The following is a 21730-nucleotide window of genomic DNA, read 5'->3' as shown; positions in this document are numbered from 1 at the left end:
ACCGTCCACTGGCATGCAGTCACAGGTACATAGCAGAAGAGCATAGAGGGACTTATTGGCCAAGCGGTGGACTTTGGATGTTATTTTCTCTCTTCAATTTCATTCACTACCACTCTTTAGCTACACTGATCTTTTGCTGCTACTCCACACACACCAAGAATATTAGCATCTCGGGGAATTTGCAGTCCCGTTCTCCTCTGCCTGAAAAGCTCTGAGAGTCACATGACTTGCCTCTTGTTCCATGACTCAATTCTCTGCTCAAATGTACCCATGTAACCACGGCTTTTCCCAACTACTTTCTCTGGAGTGCCTTTTCTGTCATCTCTATTTCCCAACTCTGATTTAGTTTTCTTCAGAGCTCTCTTTGCTACCTGACATGACACTTTTTATGATACATTTATTAGTTTCTTTGACATCTATTTCCCTCACTAGATAGTGAGGTCTAGATAGTGAGGAAAAGACTTTTTTCTGCCTTTTGTCTTTTTTCTTTATATCCAGCATTTGGAAAGGTGGATGGCACATAGTAGATATGTAAAGAATCAATCTTTGTAACTCACTCCTTAGTATAGTGCCTGGTGGATAGGAAAGTGTGCAGAAAAGAGCTAACATAACAAGTCTGACTGTTATCTCTACAAAGGTCTGCTTGCTGGGTTGACACTTGGTTGGCATCTGAGAACTTGATTTCAAGAAGGCTTCTACCATTTCTGGAACTGATCAGAGTGGCTCACTGTGCCTAGACTGTTTTTACAAAAAATGTGCTTTCCTTCTGGGAGTCTGGAATTTTGATACATGGTAGGCAGTGTGTACCTACGTGACCAGTCTCTGATAAAAGCCCTGGGCACTGAGGCTTTAATGATTTCCCTGGGAGATAACATGTCAGGTGTTGTTGTACTTCAGTGCTGGAAGAATTAAGCATGTCCCGTGTGATTCTATGGGGAGAGGACTCCTGGAAGCTTGTGCCTTGTCTCCTCTGGACTTCACTCCAAGCCCCTTTTCCTTTTGCTGATTTTGCTTTGTCTCCTTTCACTGTAGTAAAACCTAGTCATGAGTATGATTCTATGTGGAATCCTGTGAGAATTTATCCTAGTGAATCACTGAATCTAGGGTTGGTCTTAGGGACCCCCAATACAAAAAGAAGTTTTGTAAAAATAAACAGTGAACAGTAAACATTAAGGAGACTTTCCAGCAAAACACAGGCACCCGCTCACAGAGGACAGGGCTCAGGAGCAGCTCTGCAGTCAAGGGGGTGTCTCTGGGATGCAGCATGAGACCCGAGTCTGAGATGAGCTAGGCCACTAGCAGGGGGCTGGATGTTCTGCAGCAGCAGTGTAGTGAGCTAGGCCTCCTGGTTCCAGATCCTATGTTAGTAAGAGGATTAAGAGGTAGTTTACATAAAACAAGAGCATTATAGATGAGCTATCATTTTCGGAGCAGTATCTGCGATCTCTGTGCTAAGACCTTACCAGGTAAACTGTAAGGTTGGGTTTGCAGAGCGCTGAGCATGCACTGTGGATTTTGGGTCTTCGAGCACCCTTCACATAGGGTCTAGCTTTGCACTGGAGTCTGACGTGGCTGAGTTTTATGTAGGGACTGAGGGCACCAGCTGTGTGGTCTGGCTATAGGAGAAGAAACAGATGTCAGGGCAGCAACTCAACTCTGTGGGGAAGGGCTCACATGCATAAAGTCTGGGTCTTTCAGGGATCTCAGCGTTCTAGGAATTAGTATAATGATTTACACCTCCTCCACTGCCCCCAGTGTCCGTTGCCCCTTCCCCCTCTTTATCTCATGCTGGGCTGAATGAATAAACTCTGCTTCTCTTTTCTTTAGAAATTCAGTGTCAACATATAAAATCTTCATATAGGCTCATCTAATTTTCAGCACTGCAGGAGGAGTTAGGCCTGCAGTGCTTTGTCACCTACAAAGGTGAATCCATGGCGCTGAATCCATGGAGGGGACAACTTCTCAATTAGATGGTTTGTGGGCCAGGAAGTCTTCACCTCCCCAAAGCTGTTTTGCATGGTGCTCAGTGCAGGACTGGCTAGTTCTCTACTCCCTCTTTTTCTGCCTTGATGGCTGAGGAATCCTTATGGTGAGATGGCAGAACCATCAGATCTAAGAATCCTGGATCGCAAAGTTGCTTCATGGAGGCTGGATGTCCTGGAAAAGCTTCCAGTCCTGAAACCAATTTTTGTAGGAGTAAAACATAAAATAATAAAGTTTTGATGTATAGTTTTGGAGTTTGTTACCCAGCATAGCCTATCCTAGCCTGATAAAATACCTATTTTGCTCTACCTGTTCTGCTCCATGTCCTATCATCATTTTACCCTCCTAAACCCTGCTAATAATCGTATTACCATTCAATTTTCAAAATTTAGCAATTTTAACCAAGCTTTCCATTAACCATCTTTGTCATAAGGACTTAAGGGATTTTTTTTTAATGGGGAAAGATGAAAAGGGACCTTTTGTTTAATTAGCATTAAAAACTTTTTACAATCACAAATTATATTCCTCTGGTCCTATGAATGATCGAATACTTCATTAACCCACAAAGCAATTGTACTCCTTTGAGTTAGGCAAGGGCCCCAAGAATGTCATCGTGTTACAGAAGACAGCTTTCTCTTTTTGCCATTTGTTCACATTACTGATTCAGCTATCATCTGTTCACATTATCTGTCCATCATCCATCCAAAGTGGGGGAAAAGTGCCATCACCAAATTTGGTTTCTCTATTTTCATGTCTTCTTTCTAAGCCAATTTTTTTCAGGGAGCTCTTTTTCAATTGCTAACTACCATACCTTAGCTTTAATAGCCTCTTTCATTAATTGTGTGACCAGAGAAAAAATATGTCTTGAGAGACAGATTTTCTTCCACAGACCTCTGATAATGTCAAGGCACTATGCGGGATCTCTAGGACTGTGGCCGACCCCGGAATACAAATTGCTCTTTCTGAGGTACTTGACTCTGTTCTTAGAGTAACTATCATCTTAGCATGTCAATTTTGACATTTCAGTTAGTGAGGCACTGCACAGTTTTTTATAACGTAGGGAATTATTAATGGTATAAAAGGGGACACACAAAAATTTCACCCAATGTCATTTACATCTGTTCCATCAAAAGGATGGGCAACAATCCATCTTGGAAGGTTTAAGTGCCCTCCTGCCAGGGGTGAAAATAGAGACAGCAGGGACAGCATTAATTAGATGACCCAATAAGGCCTGTTGACTTTTAGGAGCTATAAACTATTGTACTTCAGAGCTAGAAGTTCCATTTCAGATAATCTCTTTATATATGAGGTAACCAAAGTCCATTGTGGTGATAACATACTGTAATGGTGACATGAGTCCAGCATCCCTGTTTTCATTCAATATTTAGTGACTTTGATCACCTACCATGTGCCAGGTTGGGGCCACCATGATAAAAACAACAACAACAACATAGTGTTCCTGACTACATGGAGCTTCTACCTAGTGTTTCCATCCATGTCTCTCCTTGTATCACAGCAAATTGTTTCAATTTTACTTATTTATTTACTTACTCACTTATTTATTTATTTAATGTACTTATTTATTACTTTACTTTTATTACTTTTTTTTTTTTTTTTTTTTTTTTTTTGAGGAGGGCGCAGCTCACAGTGGCCCATGTGGGGAGCGAACCGGCAACCTTGGTGTTATCAGCAACATGTTCTAACCAACTGAGCTAACCAGCCACCCCCAACTGTTTCAAATTTAGAAGTGGTTCCACTTCTAGACCACTCTTAACTTTAAGATGCAAGAGTGGCCTAATGCTTTTTGCATCTTATGATTCTTGCCTTAAAGAAAAAAAATCACTTTTTTGATTAAGCTTTGACCCTCTGCCAGATCTTATTTATCAATGCAGAAGCTCTTGGGAGGGATAATATATAAAATCCTTAAACCCCAGTTGTCAGGTGGTTTCTCATATAATTTTCATAGATGAGAAGACCTAGGATCAGAGAGCTTAAATTACATGCCCCTTTCACAGAACAAGTAAGTATGTGAGTTGGGATTCCAATGCATATCTGGCTAATTCTATAGACTTCACCATCTCTTCTCTTCAAACTACTTTACTATTCAAACTCTGCACATTCTTGGGGAAATACTTTCTAGAAAATCATACTAAATGCAGAATCAGCTCTTTCTCTTAAATTCCTTATTTTCCGGAGCATTTTCATTTGGTCTAGCTAACTTTGGGATATAGATTCAATGAAATGGTAGGGTATTAACTATTCTCAAGGTAGACAAGGATGGTTTGAAGGTGGAAGGGTAGTGAATGTTGGAAGTCTAAGATTCTAAATCTGTAAGAAAGATCACCAGGGTCAGACTATTTGTTTGAAAACTACCCTTAGCATGTGGATTCTGAATGGCACAATGAGGCTATGACACCAGATCATTCCATATTCAGTGCAATGGAATCCCCACTTGTGTTCTTAAAAAATTAAAGCAGTCTTATGGATATTAAATGTTAAGTGGCTCCAACAGCCAGAAAGAAAAAAATGTCTTATGAATAAAACAGGCCAATGCCTGATTGTTTGCATGAAAAGTATTTGAAAAAATGTGTTTGTAGAGTTTGGGTCTTGGTAGGTTTTGTTTTATGGTGTGCAGGATTAAGAAGCAATGGATGAATGGATATATAAATGATTATAGGCAAACTGCAGAATGTAAAAATTGTGGGAGAGAAATTAAATTTATTTTAACACATTTTTCCTGAGCACTTATTATGAGCTCAGCAACACGCAGGGCTTTTTGGAACATGCAGAAGCAAGCCATGGTATGACGTCTGGCTTTCTTCTTTTTTTCTTCATGTATTAGTTGGGAAAACACTAACGTATTTGGCTATGTATCAAATAAACTCCAAGATTCCACTCTCTTAACAGAGTAGATTTCTTTTAAAATATCATGTCTATTGAGGAAAGATTTATATATAGTAAAATTCACTCTTTTTAAGTGTACAGTTCAATGTCTTTGACAAATATAGCTAGCTATGTACTCAACATTACATTTAATACCGTGTTTCCCCGAAAATAAGATCTAGCCAGACAATCAGCTCTAATGCGTCTTTTGGAGATCCGGGTTTGATATGATATGATATGATATGATATGATATGATATGATATGATATGATATGATATGATATGATATGATATAATAGTGGGTCTTATGTTAATTTTTGCTTCAAAAGACGCATTTGAGCTGATTATCTGGCTAGGTCTTATTTTTTGGGAAACAGGGTATATATTAGGTTGGTGGAAAAGTAATTGCGGTTTAAAAAGTTAACAATAATTGCAAAAACTGCAATTACTTTTGCATCAATCTAATAGAATATTTCCATCACCTCAAAAAGTATTTATCCACTTACTAGTTAATGAATATTTGGATTGTTTCCAGCTTTTAGCTATTATGAATAAAACTTCTATAAACTGTCATGTACCACTCTCTGCATGGATAATATAATTTTTATTTTTCACTTATGTAAGTGTGCAATATGGATTTTCCTGATGAACAAGCACTTTGTTTTCCTACCTGGGAACTTGGACATCTAGGCTTCTTTCGCCCTGTGGCTCCCTCACCATGGAGGGCCTTGGACCATTTGTTTCCAGAAATTGGAAGGGAAAGGGACCTGCTTCTAGTACTCCAGTCCGGAAAGGACATACCTTACTTCTGCGTATATTCTACTGGTAGAAAATAGACATGTGGCCACTCCAGGGGGGACTGAAAACTTTAGTCCCATGAATAACTCTTTAATGGAGAGGGGTGCGTGGATTTTCAGTGGACCAATATTAGTAACAGAATGTATTTGTTCCTCAAATATTTATTGAGGGCCTACCAAACACCAAGCCCTGTACTAGGGCCTGGACGATGACAAAACAAACAAGCAACCAAATTAAACAAAAGGCTAAAAACAAAAAATCTAGCCCTTAACATCTTGAGTTTTCCATCTGGATAGATTTCAGGAAACTACTATATGTTTTTATATCCAGAAAAAAAAAATCAATAGGAATAAAAATGCCATATCAGAGAGAATGGGATATGGAATTAGTATGGAAATTATAAATGACAGATGAAGGAAAAATCGTGCCAAGTGGGTCAGGGACATCTCCCCTGGAGGAGGTAAGATATCATCTGGGCTCTGAAGGATGTTAGAAATGTCAGTAGGTGGCTGGGGGTAGAGTGGGAATTTCAAAAAAGAAATCAGATTGTTTTCAACAATCAGAAAACGGCAATGGAAGCAGCAACATGCCCTGGGTATGCCTTGCTTGAGGATGGGTAAAGACATTTTCTTGAATTCCCTGCTCTGTTAAGATGTCCACATGCTGATCTTTAGGCCACAGTACAAACTTCATTAAAGCTGTTTTCTAAGGAAGTTCTATTCAATTTGACTATTTTAATGGCTGACACTGTTTTAAAATGTGGAATAGAATACCCCATGGTGATAAAGTTTTTCATAAATTGAATAAATAGTCCTATCACCTAGTGCATGTTTTCTAAATATTAGTAGAATTGAACAAATTAAGCTAGCAAGAAGTTGGTTTTCTTTCTTTTATAGAACATTTTGCAGAGAGATCATGCCGATTCCAAATAAAACCACTGACTGTTTAAATCTGTAGACTTATTAGTATGGTTAATCAAATAGATTATTATATTATTGAGATTTAGTGCAGGAAACAGAAATTTCTGATAGATACTTCAGAGATAAGATTTAACACAGGAAATTAGGTACTTATTAAATTATTCAAACGCCTGTAGAAGCAGCAATCTGGGGCCATTGCTGTGGCTGTGATCGGAGTCATGAAACTGCTGCTTCTGTCGCTTCTATACTTGCTGCCCCCATGACACAAACAGGTGACAAAAAATGGCTCCTGAAGTTCAGAGGCTACTTTGTAGCCTCTGAAGAATGCCTCCACCTCTGTTTGCCTTCCAAATCTTGCATGAGCTTTTTTCACTCTCAGAGCCTATATTTCACCCACATTCCTAGATCTATGGGAGTCTAGGAAATGTACAGTTTAGTCTCCTATACTTGTGATTTAGGATGAACGTCGAAGGGTGTGTGTACCATTACTAAGCACTAGTTGACAACACTTAGTCCAATTATCATTTTTCTGATTCCCTCGTTTCTCCTCTGTCTTCCTTTATGGCAGTTAAGAGAAAGATTTTACCCAAAAATGCCATACAAAAAGAGATATTGAAGATAATATTATATTACTGTTATTTTAAATATGAGAGCTCTTGTGTTCATATTTGATTATAGTCTCATAAAAACCAGTATTAAAAGTCATAAGCACCCTGAATTTCCCATGGAAATATTATATAATGTCAGATGTTCTGCATCCTGGACACACTGCACTTATCATGTGTTAGCTCAGCTGTGCTCCTGACACATTTTTGCTGCATCTTCCCCAATTTTAAATCAGCAATTAATGAGCTATATTCTACTGAAGATCCAATCATAAGATGGGGAAGAGGATTCACATCACATCTTACTTAATAAAGTTGCTTGTCAGATCACTCTGTCTTCCCATCAAAAAATCTTCCCTGAAATTATGTAATTTCATTAACAAGTGTCACCCCAATAAATTAAAAAAAAATAAAAACAAACAAACAAACAAACAAACAACAACAAAAAAGAACTCTTCAAACATTTAAAAAAAAAAATATCTTCCCGTCCTACTTCTATCTTTCCCTGGGAACCGAAGAAATCCTCTCTACAGTGTCAGGAAATGTTGCTAACACCCCCAGCTTACCTATGGGTACCATTCAGGAAAAAAAAAAAAAAAAATCCTGGGGGTGGGGACGGTTGCAGGCGAGAGCATGCCGTGCCAGCGTTTGCTGGGCGCTAGGGGTTCGGTCTCAGCAAAGGGTAACGGAGAGCCAGAGCACCAATCACCGCCCTCGGAAGGCCCGTGGGAAGCCCCGCCCCGTCTGGCTGCGCGCGTGCGGGGCTGCGCCTCCTCGCAGTGGTTGTCACCGTGTGTGGCATTTAACGGGAGCGCGCAGCGGCCTCGAGCACGCGCGATACAGCGTCGGCGGCCAGTGGGGAGCCGGGGCAGCCGGAGTGGGGCGCGCTCTCGAGCGCAGGCGGCTGCGGCCCACGCTGTCCCGTCGGTGTCGGTCAGCGTGGGGCAGAGGTGGTGGCTAGGGTGGCGACGGCGACGGAGCGCGTGTGAGCCGGACCCGGGTCCGAGGCGCGCTCTCCGCCCACAGAAATGAGGCGTCAGACGGCCACAGCGTCACCTGCTGGGACCCTCCAGTGCACGCGGTCCCAGAGGGTGCCAGTCACCGCAGCCAACAGTGCCTTGGCGAGTCTTTTCAAACATCCAGTCTGCTTTGACTATGTGTTACCACCCCTTCTTCAGTGACAGAATGGCCATCTTGTTGGTAGCAACTGTCGCCCAAAGCTCCCATGTTGTCCAACATGCAGGGGCCTCTTGGGATCCGTTCCCAACTTGTCGATGGAGAAAGGGGCCAATTCACTACCTTTCCCGTGTAAATATGCCTCTCCTGGCTGTGAAATAACTCTGCCATACATAGAAAAAGCAGACCACGAAGAGCTCTGTGAGTTTAGGCCTTATTCCTGTCCTGCCTGGGTGCGCCCTGCAAGTGGCAAGGCTCTTTGGACGCTGTCAGGCCCCATCTGGTGCGTGAGCATAAGTCCATAACCACACTACAGGGGGAGGACATACATCCATAGTTTTCCTGGCTGCAGACATTCATCTTCCTGGTGCTGTCGACTGGGTGATGATGCAGTCCTGTTTTAGCGTTCATTTCATGTTAGTCTTGGAGAAACAGGAAAAAATATGAAGGTTACTAGCAGTTCTTTGCAATTGTACAGCTGATAAGAACATACAAGCAAGCTGAAAATTTTGCTTATCGAATTGATCTACATGGTTATAGGCAACGACTGACTTTGGGAAGCTACTTCTCCATCTATCCATGAGGGAATTGCAACACCTTTATCAATAGTGACTGTCTAGTCTTTGATACCAGCATTGCACCGCTTTTTGCAGAAAATGGCAATTTAGGCAACAAAGTAACTATTTCCATGTGTTGAAATTCAAATTAAACATTTTCTGGCTAGTGTGTAAAACCGTTGCATTCAATTTCACAGGGAATAGGTACCCATTTGCCTGCCTACCTGAAACTTTTGGTAGGTGGAAATTAGACACATGAAGGTAAAGAAAGGGAAAAACTGTTAAATACAGGGAACAGTTGTGTATAGTAACACTAATATATTTAAAAATAAGTCAACAGTAAACCACTGAAAACAATATCTACACACGATACACCCAAGATGGGCATCTTTTGTATTAAGAGAGGAAGCATTGTAAAATAATTCTGAATTTGTGTTTGTTGTAGATTGAGTGTAGTGTTGAAAAATATTGGGTTTTTATTTTTTTATTCTGTTTTTGTATGTGTTCGTTTTCCTTTAACGAGCCATATTGAGTAGTCTTTGACTGTTGCTTTTCCCCTATGTGTGTCAATACATAGTACTGCTGCTATGTGTATATTTTTGTGTGTGTATTTGTTAATTTTTATTCTAGTTTTTCATTAAATAAATTTGACTACTCTGTGAAAAAACAAACAAAATAAAGCAAAACACCCTGGATAGTTAACATAACTGTCACAATCAATTGTTTCTTAAGCATGGCCTCTTGCCAGGAAGGTCGGAGGACAATGGGGAAAGGTTTCTTTTACCTTGTACCCTAAGTGGTTTTTCAAATATGCACCCAAGAAAACAGTATATTCTCACAGTGTAATTCTGTCCTAAGAATGTATGCTTTATTTCTTTTATTACAGTTGTCATAATAAGACATTTTCCCCCTAGAATATGGGGAAACATTTTAGAGAAATGATCATGAACTATAATTAATAGTCCAGTATAAATAATCATATGGAATAAAGCTTTTAAAAGTACATGTTAATTAAACAAGACAATACAAAATAATTAAAATATGATTTAACTAAGATACTTGCAGCATCTAATGCATTTATATGCAGGTTTAAAGCACTTTTATCATGTTTCCCCCAAAATAAGACCTAGCTGGACCATCAGCTCTAATGTGTCTTTTGGAACAAAAATTAATATAAGACCTGGTCTTAATTTTAATATAATATAAGACCGCATCTTATATAATATAATTTAAGGCCTAGTCTTATATTAATTTTTGCTCCAAAAGATGCATTAGAGCTGATGGTCCAGCTAGGTCTTATTTTCAGGGAAACACAGTATGTCCCTGATCCTATTAGAACATTACAATGATGTTATAAACACACAGATCTTATATTTTTACTAAAATGCTATGCTTTGAAATACTGACTTCTGAGGCTATAAAAATTGTGGCCAATTTATTTTCTTTTTTATTTACTCTGGAGTATTACTAGGAACCTTCCCTATATATTTTTTCTTTATATATCATATCTGATGGTCCCAACCTATCCAATGTCACAAAGACAATGATGATAGTAATAAAACTACCCAACATGGAATCCTACTGTGCCATTTGCTTTATAGACATTATTGGAATCCTGAAAACATTACAAAATAGATAATACAATATATGTATATACACGTGAAGGGCTTTTTAACTTGCCCCAGACCAGAAAATTAGGAGATACTGGGAATACCATTCAAACCCAGGGTTTTTGTTCTTTCTTTTCTAATTTCATATATACTATAGGCAGAATCTGGACCCACAGTAGTTCAGTTTAGTTTAGCAACTAGTTATGGGACGATAACAATGTTTACTATTTGTGTCGCCCAGTTCATAATGAAAATGCAGGGTCCTTTGTTAAATTGTCAAGAATTGCAAGATAGCAACTCAAACATTAAACCAAGTGCAGAGTCCTTCTAAGCTTGAGGCCCCGAGGGACTACACAACTTGCATGCCCATGAAGCTGGCCCTGGCTGTTGGCATATGTGACAGCCACTGTGCAGCTATGTAGGTATATATAGGAAGAAGAAACCATCTTCATGCTTGGGGAGCTTCCAGTTTGGGGTGTTTGGGGACCTTCTTTTTTGGAATTGCCTATGGAGCCAGTGTAGTATTCTTTTGAATAACCTCAAGGGTGATAGGTAAATCTTTTCTTTGCGAGATATCTTGACATAGCCAAATTCACACTGCTACAAGCCTTGTCAGTACCTTGAGAGAACAAATAGCCTGGTTAACTTTGGTTCAAAATGTGAATCTGAAGAGGGAAGGTTGGATTTCTTAGGAGCCTGGGTATGCATCCAATAAAGAGGCTTCACAAATATTGGCAACCATGAAGTGTTCTCAGAATAGACAGACTTTATTGAAAGCAGCGCTGATTTGGTCTCTGCTTGTGTGCAATAGAAGCTAAAAAGCATTAGTTTCAACACTTTAGAGTCACGCTTTACATGCTTGGTAGATTGTTACCCTGGTATTTTCCTTTTTTAAAAAATGTTCTCTCTTAGTACTATGAATTGTGATAATCAAGCCTTGCTAGAGACTGATAACATCGCTAACACACTAGCTCAAGAACAAAGATGAATGTATGAATCTTGTGAAATGATAAAGCGATGAAGTTGGAGAGCTTTCTTCGAAGTCACTAATGAGGTCGTGAGGATCAAATGAGATGTGTTTGGTAATGTGCCTTGTAAAGTGGAGAACTAGTTATATAACCTCTTCTTATTTTACAAAGGACAAAACTCATCTTCTGGCCAAATCATCTGTCTTCTGCCTCCCTGCTCCTCAAGGTCAAGTTTTTATTGGCTGGGTCCTGCTGAACAATTGCTGCTCGGGCACTTAGTTATAACCCAGCTGCTATCTTCTCACCACTATGGGAGCAGGCCCCTGTTTATTTTCCAGGTGATGAATTATCCCCTGTCTTATCCCCTGGCTTCCCCACTTTCTTCTCCTGAGTTAGAGGCTGGATGACTTACATTTATAGATTGGGTCAGCTATGAAGTAAGTGTGTGCTGGGAAAATGAAATGAAGAATGGACTCAGTTGCTCTAAGGTTTATTTTCCCAACCAGGCAAGAGAGGACAGTGTCTTTAAATAGGTAGGGTCATCATCAATAGCTTGGGGAGCTGTCAGTTTTAATCAGCCTGTGGCTCAGGGTCTGTCTATAAATGGCTACAACCTGAGTCTCATGCCAGCCAGGGAATCCCCAAATAATCACCATCATTCTGAGTTTGTCTGTCACTCTTTTTGTCTTTATATAAATACTTTGGCTAAAGTGTTTGTGAACCAAATGGCCATGATCATTCCTCTGTTTACTTTCTGGGTTTTGAATGTGTGTGTGCATGTGTGTGTGTGTGTCCGTGTGTGTGTGTGTGATATTCATAGTATAGAGAAATGTGCTGCTCTTGCTTATCAGTTAAAAAGAAAGAAAAATATATCCCCAGGAGCTTGCTGCTTCATTACTAATTTTAGGTTTATTCATTACTGTTAGGATACTGGGATTGGAATTTCTGAGGTGAAAATGCAGTGTCAATTGATTCAACCTGAAACAATTTGATAATTTATGTTATTTTTTTAAATGATAAAATATGGTTTGCACTAAGTCTTACCATCAATTTATAAACTTCTCTCAAGACAATCTTATATTTGTAAATTACTCTTCTATAGCTTGAATCTGTGCTTTAGATTTTTTTTAAAAATAGGATTTTGTTCAGTATCCTTGGTTTTTAAATTTTTCATCTCTGTTATGAAGGATTCAAATAACACCAACTTGGAAACCTTGGCTTTGAGGATTTTATTTTTAATAGAAAACAACTGGCTGAATGATCTCTTCCTTTTTCCAAATAACCTGATTTCTCAGGCTATCTCAAGAGTTTTATTTCTCTTTGATTTCCCTTACCAGTTTTTTTTATCTAATCTCTCTGGATAATCAAATCCCCATAAATGTAAAAGGCCTTCTCAGTTGAAATTGCTGCCATTGAGAACTTGACCATGTTCTTATCTCTCCCCTCTCAGCTCAGCCATGCCAAGGCTCCATTGAAATGTATCTTTTCTTCCTCTCTGTTGTGACCCAACACTGAAGTTACGTTTTGTAATATTTTGGGATGTTTGTGTATATTTAACTTAAACTTGCACATTTCCATAGATTGAGTTAAAAACCTCACTGATAGAATTTTACATCAATCAACCAGTCAAAAATATTTTCTTAGCTGCTGCTAAGACTGAGCACGAAGACACATTAGGAAGCAGGTGAGTCATGGTCTTTAGCTGCTTTAGAGAAAGGTCTGCATTCTGGTCCGTGTAACCCTCGAGGTTTGACGTGATGCCCCAGAGTTTCAGGGAAAGCGGACTATTGCTACTTTCCATCCCTGGCTCTGCAGACACTGGACTTTGTATCTGTTACGGTATTGTCACTGGAGGCACACGGGATGTCCAAGAAAGGGCTCAACTGGGTTCTTGTCTCCACACAAGAAAGAATTCAAGAGCGAAACTGATATAGCAACAGTGAAAGTGGTTTACGGAAAAGGAAAGTACGCACTTGAGAGGAAAGTACATTTGAACTCAGAGAACCAGTTGCCCTGAGAAAGTCCCAGTCAGGTCAGGGGTATCTATCCCTGCTGGGAGAGAATTGGTGACATCCCATTGACGGGGTTCATTCATCTCCTCCCCCTGGGCGGCGCCCTCTGGTTCCCACATTTTCTTCCTTATTTGATTCCTCTGGAACTGTCATGGTGTCGGATGCATGATGGATGCATTTACCTCAATGTAAATGAGATTATAATGACATTAAAATAAGCTTAAGGTCAGGTCCAGGTCATAGAGATTAGATTTGCTGGATGAAACTTGTTTTTCTCCAGCTGCAGGTACTGAGTACATTGGCTTTGTTACTTGTGTAACCAGTGAAGCTCCTCTCACCTTGTACCCTGGAGGGAGTTGTCAATTTCCTCGGCTACAGGTCTTGACTCAGTATCTCTACAGTGTGATGTTTGCTGGTGGTTGGTTCCCTTCCCTATACTGGCAACTCCCATTTATCTTTGGCTGTTCAGCAACTAGCACAATGCATGTCATATGCACTACCTGTGTCGGGATGATTGATGGAAGGAATGCATGTCTAAATATTCGGCAAGATCCCCTTTCACTCAGTCTGAGCTAATACTCACCATGTACAATCCTGTGTAGCATGATCTGTCAGAGATTACATTTCTAGTTTTGTCTTTTTTCCAGAAAAAAGTGCCAGCGATTTTCCTGGGCTGTGTTTAGGTAGAATTACTCTATCACAGCCATCTTTCTTCCCTCTTCCCTACTCCAAGCTAAACAAACTATGTTTGGTATTTTATTCTCCCTTAGAGAGATCAAATTTGCTGTTTATAAAAGGATGACCTGAACTATTTGGATTTCAGGCCCAAAGGGAGTAATTTATGGGTCATGAGAAGGATGGCAGAAGGGAAAGTGATTAGAGTTATGTTCCTTACGATGGCAGATTCCTAAGGCCATCTGGTTTCTGAGTCTGGTTTGTAACCTGGGAGTGGCTGGGCATGGGAGAAGAGCATCACACCAGTGCCCAGGCTTCAGGTCAAGTGCAGGGCTTTGCCCCACACTGTGTTCTGGGGAATATAGCTCCTTTGGCCTGTGGTTGGAGCCTCACTCTTGTCTGTGTTTTAAAGAAAGTGCCTTCTAATCTTCGGGCTACTTCTTCCATGTCTGAGGTTTGGTGCAGACACATGCAAATGTCTCCCACGTTCCTGAGTTGTGGGTTCTGTTTTATCAATGCTTTCCTCATTTATTTGAGGCTACTTTTCGCCAATTTTACATTCCATATGTGCCTTTGAGACTAGGGTTTATATCTCCTACTCTTTGGGTGGAGTGTAGAGCGGTGGTGAATTTTTAGCTAGAGAGAGATAAGGTAAATGAAAATTCCCATTAAAATACGATCACCTCATTTCAATGGAACTAAAAGAAATAGTTTTTTTCTTGTTTTTTGTTTTCTTCTGCAGTAAAATAAACATATTTATGAGGACATAAACTGCTGAGGCCCCCAGATGCTTCTAACAAAGGGAATATTTGCCTTTAATGTCCAATACCTTCAATCACCATTCTGTAAATATTTACTGCCCGATTCTACTCTTCAGCACCTCTGTATTTTCCTCATTTCTTATTCCCTTTATGGTCACATCTGCTCACAAAACAGGGTGAGAAGTTGCTGTCTGTAGATTGATGACACTAAGGTGAGGAATCTCTTCTAGGAGTGCCTGTATCTTAACAAGCACAGACCTATAAACCAAAGAATTAAAACCCTACAAATAAATTTTAAGTGTTGGCAGGAGAGGCCTAAGATTTTTTTGGCATCATTAGACGTTTTTGGTTGTCATGAAGTCAACTGAATTGTAGTGAATCATTCACTCCACTAAAACCTAACCTGTTGAACCTGTTCACTCTATTTGTTTTGTCTTTGTTAGACTCTTGCTGGGGATTCAGTTTTTGCTACATAGCCATCACGGCACCTGAAGTTTCCAGGTGCCTCTTCATGCGTGAAGACTTTTATTCCTCACAGAACTCCAGCCCAAGCTCCCAGGCCCTCAGCATGGATAGAAACTTGGGTCATTACTTACCCAAATAAAGAGGTCAGACTAGAGGCAAGAAACAGAGCAAGATAGTTGTATTAGTTTTCTATTGCTGAGTAACATACAAATTTAGCAGCTTAAAATAATGCTTTTCTTTAGTCTCCATGTGTTAGAAGTTTGGGCATGGATTAGCTGGGTTCTTTGCTCAGAACCTCACCAAATTTAAATCAAGATGTTTGGTGGGGCTATAACCTCGTTTAGGCTTAGGATCAACTTCCCAGGTCACTGGTTGTTGGCAGAATTCAGTCCCTTGTGGCTATAGGACTCAGGCTGCCTGTCTTTTCAAGGCCAGCAGGCAGATCTCTCTTTTAAAGGGCTCACCTGATTGGAATAGGCCCACCCCAGAATAATCTGCCTTTTGATTAAGTCAGAATTTAATTACATCTGCAAAATTCCTTTCCCTTATAATGTAACATCATCATGGGAGTGATATTCTACCATAATCCCAGGTCTAGCCCGTTCTGAAGGGCAGGGGATTGTGGAGGGCATGCACATCAGGGCATGGACAATCTGGGGGTCATCTTAGAGTTCTGCCTACAAAACTAGTGAAAAGAATATGATACTGGGAGTCAGACAATCCCGAGTTCAACTACTGTCTTTGGTCTTTACTATTTGTTAAGTAACATAGCTTTTCTTATACCTGGCCTGTCAAATGAGGATAGTCGTGTCTACTTATTGTAGAGATGTCAGGCAGTGTGTATAAAGACCTACCACAGTGAGTCTTCCACCAGCAGTCATGTTATGATAAGCGGGGAAGATGCTTGTATTGACCAAAGGAGGTGGAGAGGTGAGTAGAGGAACAGTAATGTTGACATATTATGAACTGAATTTATTGGTGAAAAGTTTTTGAATGCTTTTAGGATATTGAGCAGCATCTGCAAGACCATGTAAGGAGTGGGAATTTGCCAAGTGATACCTGGATGATTTTACATTTATTTTTAAAAATAATTTGTTTTCATTTTTCCAATACAGTTGACATACAACATTGTATTAGTTACAGGTGTACAACATAGTGATTAGACATTTAAGATGATCACCCCAATAAATCTAGTACTCATCTGACACCATAGCTATTACAATGTTATTGACTATATTTTTTATGCTATACTTTATATCCCCATTACTATTTTGAAACTACAAATTTGTACTTCTTAATTCCTTCCCCTTTTTTACCCATCCCTCTAACCCCCCTTCCATCTGGGAACCCTCAAAATGTTCTCTGTATCTATGAATTTGTTTCTGTTTTGTTTCTTTATTTTGTTCTTTATATTCCACACATAAGTGAAATAATATGGCATTTTTCTTTCTCTGTCTGACTTATTCTACTCAGCAAAATACCCTCTAATTTTATCTATGTTGTTGCAGATGGCAAGATTTCATTCTTTTTTATGGCTGAGTAATAATATCCCATTGTATACATGTACCATCTCTTCTTTATCCATTGATGGACAGCCAGGTTGCCTCCATACATTGGCTATTGTAAATAATGCTGCAATGAACATATAGATGCATATGTCTTTTCAAATTAGTGCTTTGGATATTTTGGATAAATACCCAGAAGTAGAATTACTGGGTCCTTCTTTGTCCCTCCTTATAGACTGTTTTAATGTCTATTCTGTCCAGTATAAATACTGCTACCCCATTGTTTTTGTTTGTTTGTTTTTGTTTGTTTCCATTTTCATGAAATATCTTTTTCCATCCCTTTACTTTCAGTCTTTAGATCTGAAGTGCGTCACTTGTAGGCAGCATATGTAAGTGTCTTGTTATCCATTCATCCAAGCTATTTTTGATTGGAACATTTAATCAATTTACACTAAAAGTAATTATTGATAGATATGTAGTTATTGCCATTGTATTTTTCATATTTTTGATTTTTTTTTCTTCTAAAAGAAGTCCTTTTAATATTTCTTATAACACTGTTTTGGTGGTGAAGAATTTCCTTAGCTTTATGTTTCTTGAGAAGCTCTTTATCTGTCCTTCGATTATAAATGATAGCTTTGCTGGGTAGAGTGATGTCGGTTGTGGGTCTTTGTTTTTCGTCACTTTGAATAGTTTGTGTCAATCTCTTGTGGCCTGCATAGTTTCTGTTGAGAAATCATCTGACAGTTGTATAGGATCTCCCTTGTAATAATTCACTGCTTTTCTCCTGCTGCTTATGATTTTTTTCTTAAGCGTTTGGCATTTAAAGCATGATGCGTCTTGCTGTGGGCAAGTTTGGATTCATCTTGTCTTGGACTCTGCACTTGCTTCCTGGAGTTGTACGTCTATTTCCTTTGCCAAGTTAGGGAGGTTTATCATCACTATTTCTTCAAATCAGTTTTCAATTCCTTGCCCTCTCTCTTCTCCTTCTAGTACCCCAATGATGTGAATGTTGGTACGTTTGATATTGTCCCACAGGCCCTTTAAATTATCCTCATGTTTATTGGATTCTTTTCCCTCTTTGCTGTTCTGTTGTTTTCTGCTAATTTACCCTCTAAATCGCTGATTTGATCCCTTGCTTCATCTCATCTACTGTTGATTCCCTCTAATGTATACTTTATTTCAGTTGTTGTAGTCTTCATTTCTGACTGGTTCTTTTTTATGTTTTTCTATTTCCATTTTCACGTTTTCTATCTCTTTGCTGTTCTCCCTGAGTTAATTAAGCATCCTTAAAATGGGTGTTTCAAGTACTGCCTCTGTTAGACTGCTTGTCTGCATTTTGTTTAGTTCCTTTTCTGGAGCTTTGTTCTGTTCTTTCATTTGGGGCATGTTTCTTTGTTTCCCCATTTTGGCTGTCTGCTTGGTTTGTTTCTATGTACAAGGTGTGATTAAACAATACAGTGAATGTTTAAATAAAAAAAATACATATATATTATAGTAAAAGACATATTGCAATTAATCCCCCTCAAAGTACTCCCCGTTGCGTTCTAACACACTTATCCCACGTTCTTGCCACTTTTTGAAGCAGTTCTGGAAGTCCTCTTTCACGAGTGTCCTTAGTTGCATTGTCGTGGCTGCCTCGATGTCTTGAATCATTTTGACTTTGGGGAAGAGCCAGAAGTTGCAAGGTGAATAAGGTGGATGAGGACATACCATAATGTTTTTATTTGACAGAAATTGCTGTACCAGGAGGGATGTGTGACACGGAGCGTTGTCATGATGGAGGATATTTATGGCACACTTTAAAACTCACCTTTCCTCAACTGCAGCTCACACCTGAATGACTGTACCAAACAAGTTGAAACTTGTCACACAATTACTAAGGTTCGATGTGCTGCTTCCTGTATTGAAGATCCCCGCCTTTCTGTTGGATGGCATTCAGCAACAGCATCACCATGTTTTGTGATCACAATGGAAAGTTCCATGTCACAAATTGCTTCTGGTACAGCAATTTATGTCAAATAAAAACATTATGGTGTGTCCTCATTCACTAATTCACAGGGTCTGGCACTGTGCAACTTCTGGCTCTTCCCCAAAGTCAAAATGACCATGAAAGGTAACATTTTGGATTGATTCATTCATATATATTTTAATTTGAACATTCACTGTATCTTTTTATCACAACTCATATTAGATGGGCCACTATGTCTCCTGGTCTCAGTAGAGTGACGTTATGTAGTCAGTGTCCTGTGGGGTTCAGTTGCACAGTCTTCATGGTCACCTGAGCTGGGTGCTCCATGTGTGGCCTTTGTGTGGGTTGTGTGTGCCTTCCTGTTGTAGTTGAGTCTTGGTTACTGTTTTCACATTAGTGGGAGGGATTGACTCTCAGGCTGATTGGTTGTGAGGACTGGTCATTACTGAGCAGAGGAGCTGTTGTACAGGGGCTCACCCTATGGAGCAGGACTTGCTTTAGCATGACTCTGGTGCCTTTCCAGTCTGTCCTTTGGGTGTGTCATTTGCAGAGGCAGCTGGCTGGTGCTCTTGCTTGGTCCAAATCCAGTTACCAGGCATCCTACCTCCAAGGCTTCCTGGGAGGGGCATACCATAGACCAAGTTCAGTGTGGCCTTTGCCCTGCCCAAGGACCCCTGGAATGAGCCACAAAGCAATTAACAGATAGCTACTACCTACGCTGGGCTTGGTAGTACCTGGGAGAGACTGAGATGGGAACATTGGCCATCTGATGCTAGTGTCAGGCTTGGGGCTACTGAGCAATAGGTATGGTGCACACTGAGGCTAGATGCTTCTTGTTGGGGTTTGGGGACCTTTAAGAGATTTTAGGAAAGTTCATAGCATAAGGTAAGACAGGCCTTTTGTATGGAAAAGCCACTGGAAGCAGGTTGGGTGGGCCCACAAGTTGAGTGGCAGGGTCTGAGGGAATCACAAGGGTAGGGTGAGGGGTGATAGCCAAGTGGATGGAGACTTGGGTATGACACCTGCCTAAATCTACACACTAGAATAGGGGAGGGCTTAACAATGGATTCTGCCTGCACTTTTCTCTGGGAGAAAGCTGCCCTTCTGGGCCTGAACCCTGGAACCAGACAATTCAGTTCCTCCCTGATGTCCCTGCAGCCTTTCAAACTTCTGCCCCAGCACTGGAGCTCAGAGTGAGTGAGTCCATGAGTGATTAAGTTCATGTGCAGGGACCTTTAAGAGGAACACCTGGGATTCCATTTGCCCTCCATCTCACTCAGACACAATCTCTGCTGGGTTTTATAGCCAGAAATTGTGATGACTTTTCTTCCCAGCACTGGAACCCTGGGCTGGAGAGCTTAGTGTTGGACTGGGATCCCTTACTCTTCAGGAGATAACTCCACAGCCAAGATATCACTCCTGATTTTTAATTGCCACAGACAGGTATGGGACTATCCTGTTTCACATCTCTACCCCTCCTACCGTCTTGATGTGGCTTCTTCTGTATATTCTTAGTTGTAGGACTTCTGTTCAGCTAGACTTCAGGTGATTCTCAATGATGGTTTTTCTGTAGTTCAGTTATAATTTTGCTGTAGGCATGACAGCAAACACAATATTTTTCTACTCTGCCATCTTGACCAGAAGTCACATTTATTGTTATGCTTTCAATTAGTTCAGTCTAAACCACAAAATTTAAACAAAGAAGATATGAAAATCTGGCCCATACCATGTAAACTTTAAGCATCTGATTATAAGAGTAAATTGAGTAAAAATAATTTTCTTATTCTTGTAATAGAATTTAATTTTTCTGCTTATAAAGTAATATATGCAAATTGTATAATTTGGGAACTACATATAAATATAAATAAGAGAACCAATATGAACATTTGGTTTGTTTCCTTCTTGTCTTTTCTCTTTACAAAGCTTATGTTTTATATTATTAGTATTATTGTATGCATACAATTACAGAGACTTCTTATTTATCTTAACCTTAGATCATAGGCAGTTTTCTCCTTTTCTGGTAACTTTTAAATTAAAACCATCATTTTAAATTACTATATCCCTCAGAGGTTGCAATTTCACATTAGATTGTGTGATTATTTGATTAATGTCTTTCCTCCCCAACTAGAATACAAATTTCATAATATTAAGAGCCAGGTCTCTTTTGCATCATTGTTTTATACCTACCACCTAGCTATACCTGGCAATGGGAGGTTGAAAGGCTGAAAGAATAAATAATTGACTTTATCTTGCAGATGTGCTATAATTTGCTTTGCACTCTTTTGTTGTTAAACACTGTTTTCATTATTATTGATGGAGCTGTAGTGAGCATTGCACACAAATCATTTTTCATGTTAAGTTGGCTACTTCTCTCCACAGTTTGGAGTACAAATCACATGCTTCAGTTCTCAAAATGCAGTGTAGAATACCCACTCATGAATACTATACCATTCCTATTGGTGTCAAAAGTAGGCAAGTATCTATAATTTGTTTTATGGGAGGATCTCATCTCATTGTATTCTCTTGATTTTCTGATTATAATGTAGGACACACTGGCTGTTGATTAATAGTTGAATTTGACAGAGATGGTACAAAGTGAGTTGTTTGTTTCCATCAAAGATATTCTGTTTCCCTGGTGATCCCCAAGTTCTTGGATGGCATCTGTATATAGTAAACGAGATGTTTTTATGATGAGAATGCAGTAGGAAGAATTCTAAAAATGAACCCTAAAATTCCGTGATCCAAACTTTAGAACCTATGAATATAATGAGCTATTACTACTGTGATTATATCATATTGTATGGTACAGTTGACTTTAGGATAGAGAGATTATCCAGGTGGAC

The 21730-nt window shown here is 39.6% G+C and overlaps 1 pseudogene across 1 annotated transcript; it reads left to right on the top strand.

The window, feature by feature from the left end:
* Positions 1-8217: 8217 nt before the first annotated feature.
* On the top strand, positions 8218-9062 carry LOC308498949 (E3 ubiquitin-protein ligase SIAH1-like; annotated as a pseudogene). The gene has a single exon. The product of its transcript is annotated as an E3 ubiquitin-protein ligase SIAH1-like (transcript).
* The last annotated feature ends 12668 nt before the right edge of the window (positions 9063-21730 follow it).

Source organism: Rhinolophus hipposideros (assembly GCF_964194185.1).
Source record: "Rhinolophus hipposideros genome assembly, chromosome: 6".
Classification (NCBI taxonomy): domain Eukaryota; kingdom Metazoa; phylum Chordata; class Mammalia; order Chiroptera; family Rhinolophidae; genus Rhinolophus; species Rhinolophus hipposideros.
This window is presented reverse-complemented; position numbering and strand designations above follow the sequence as displayed.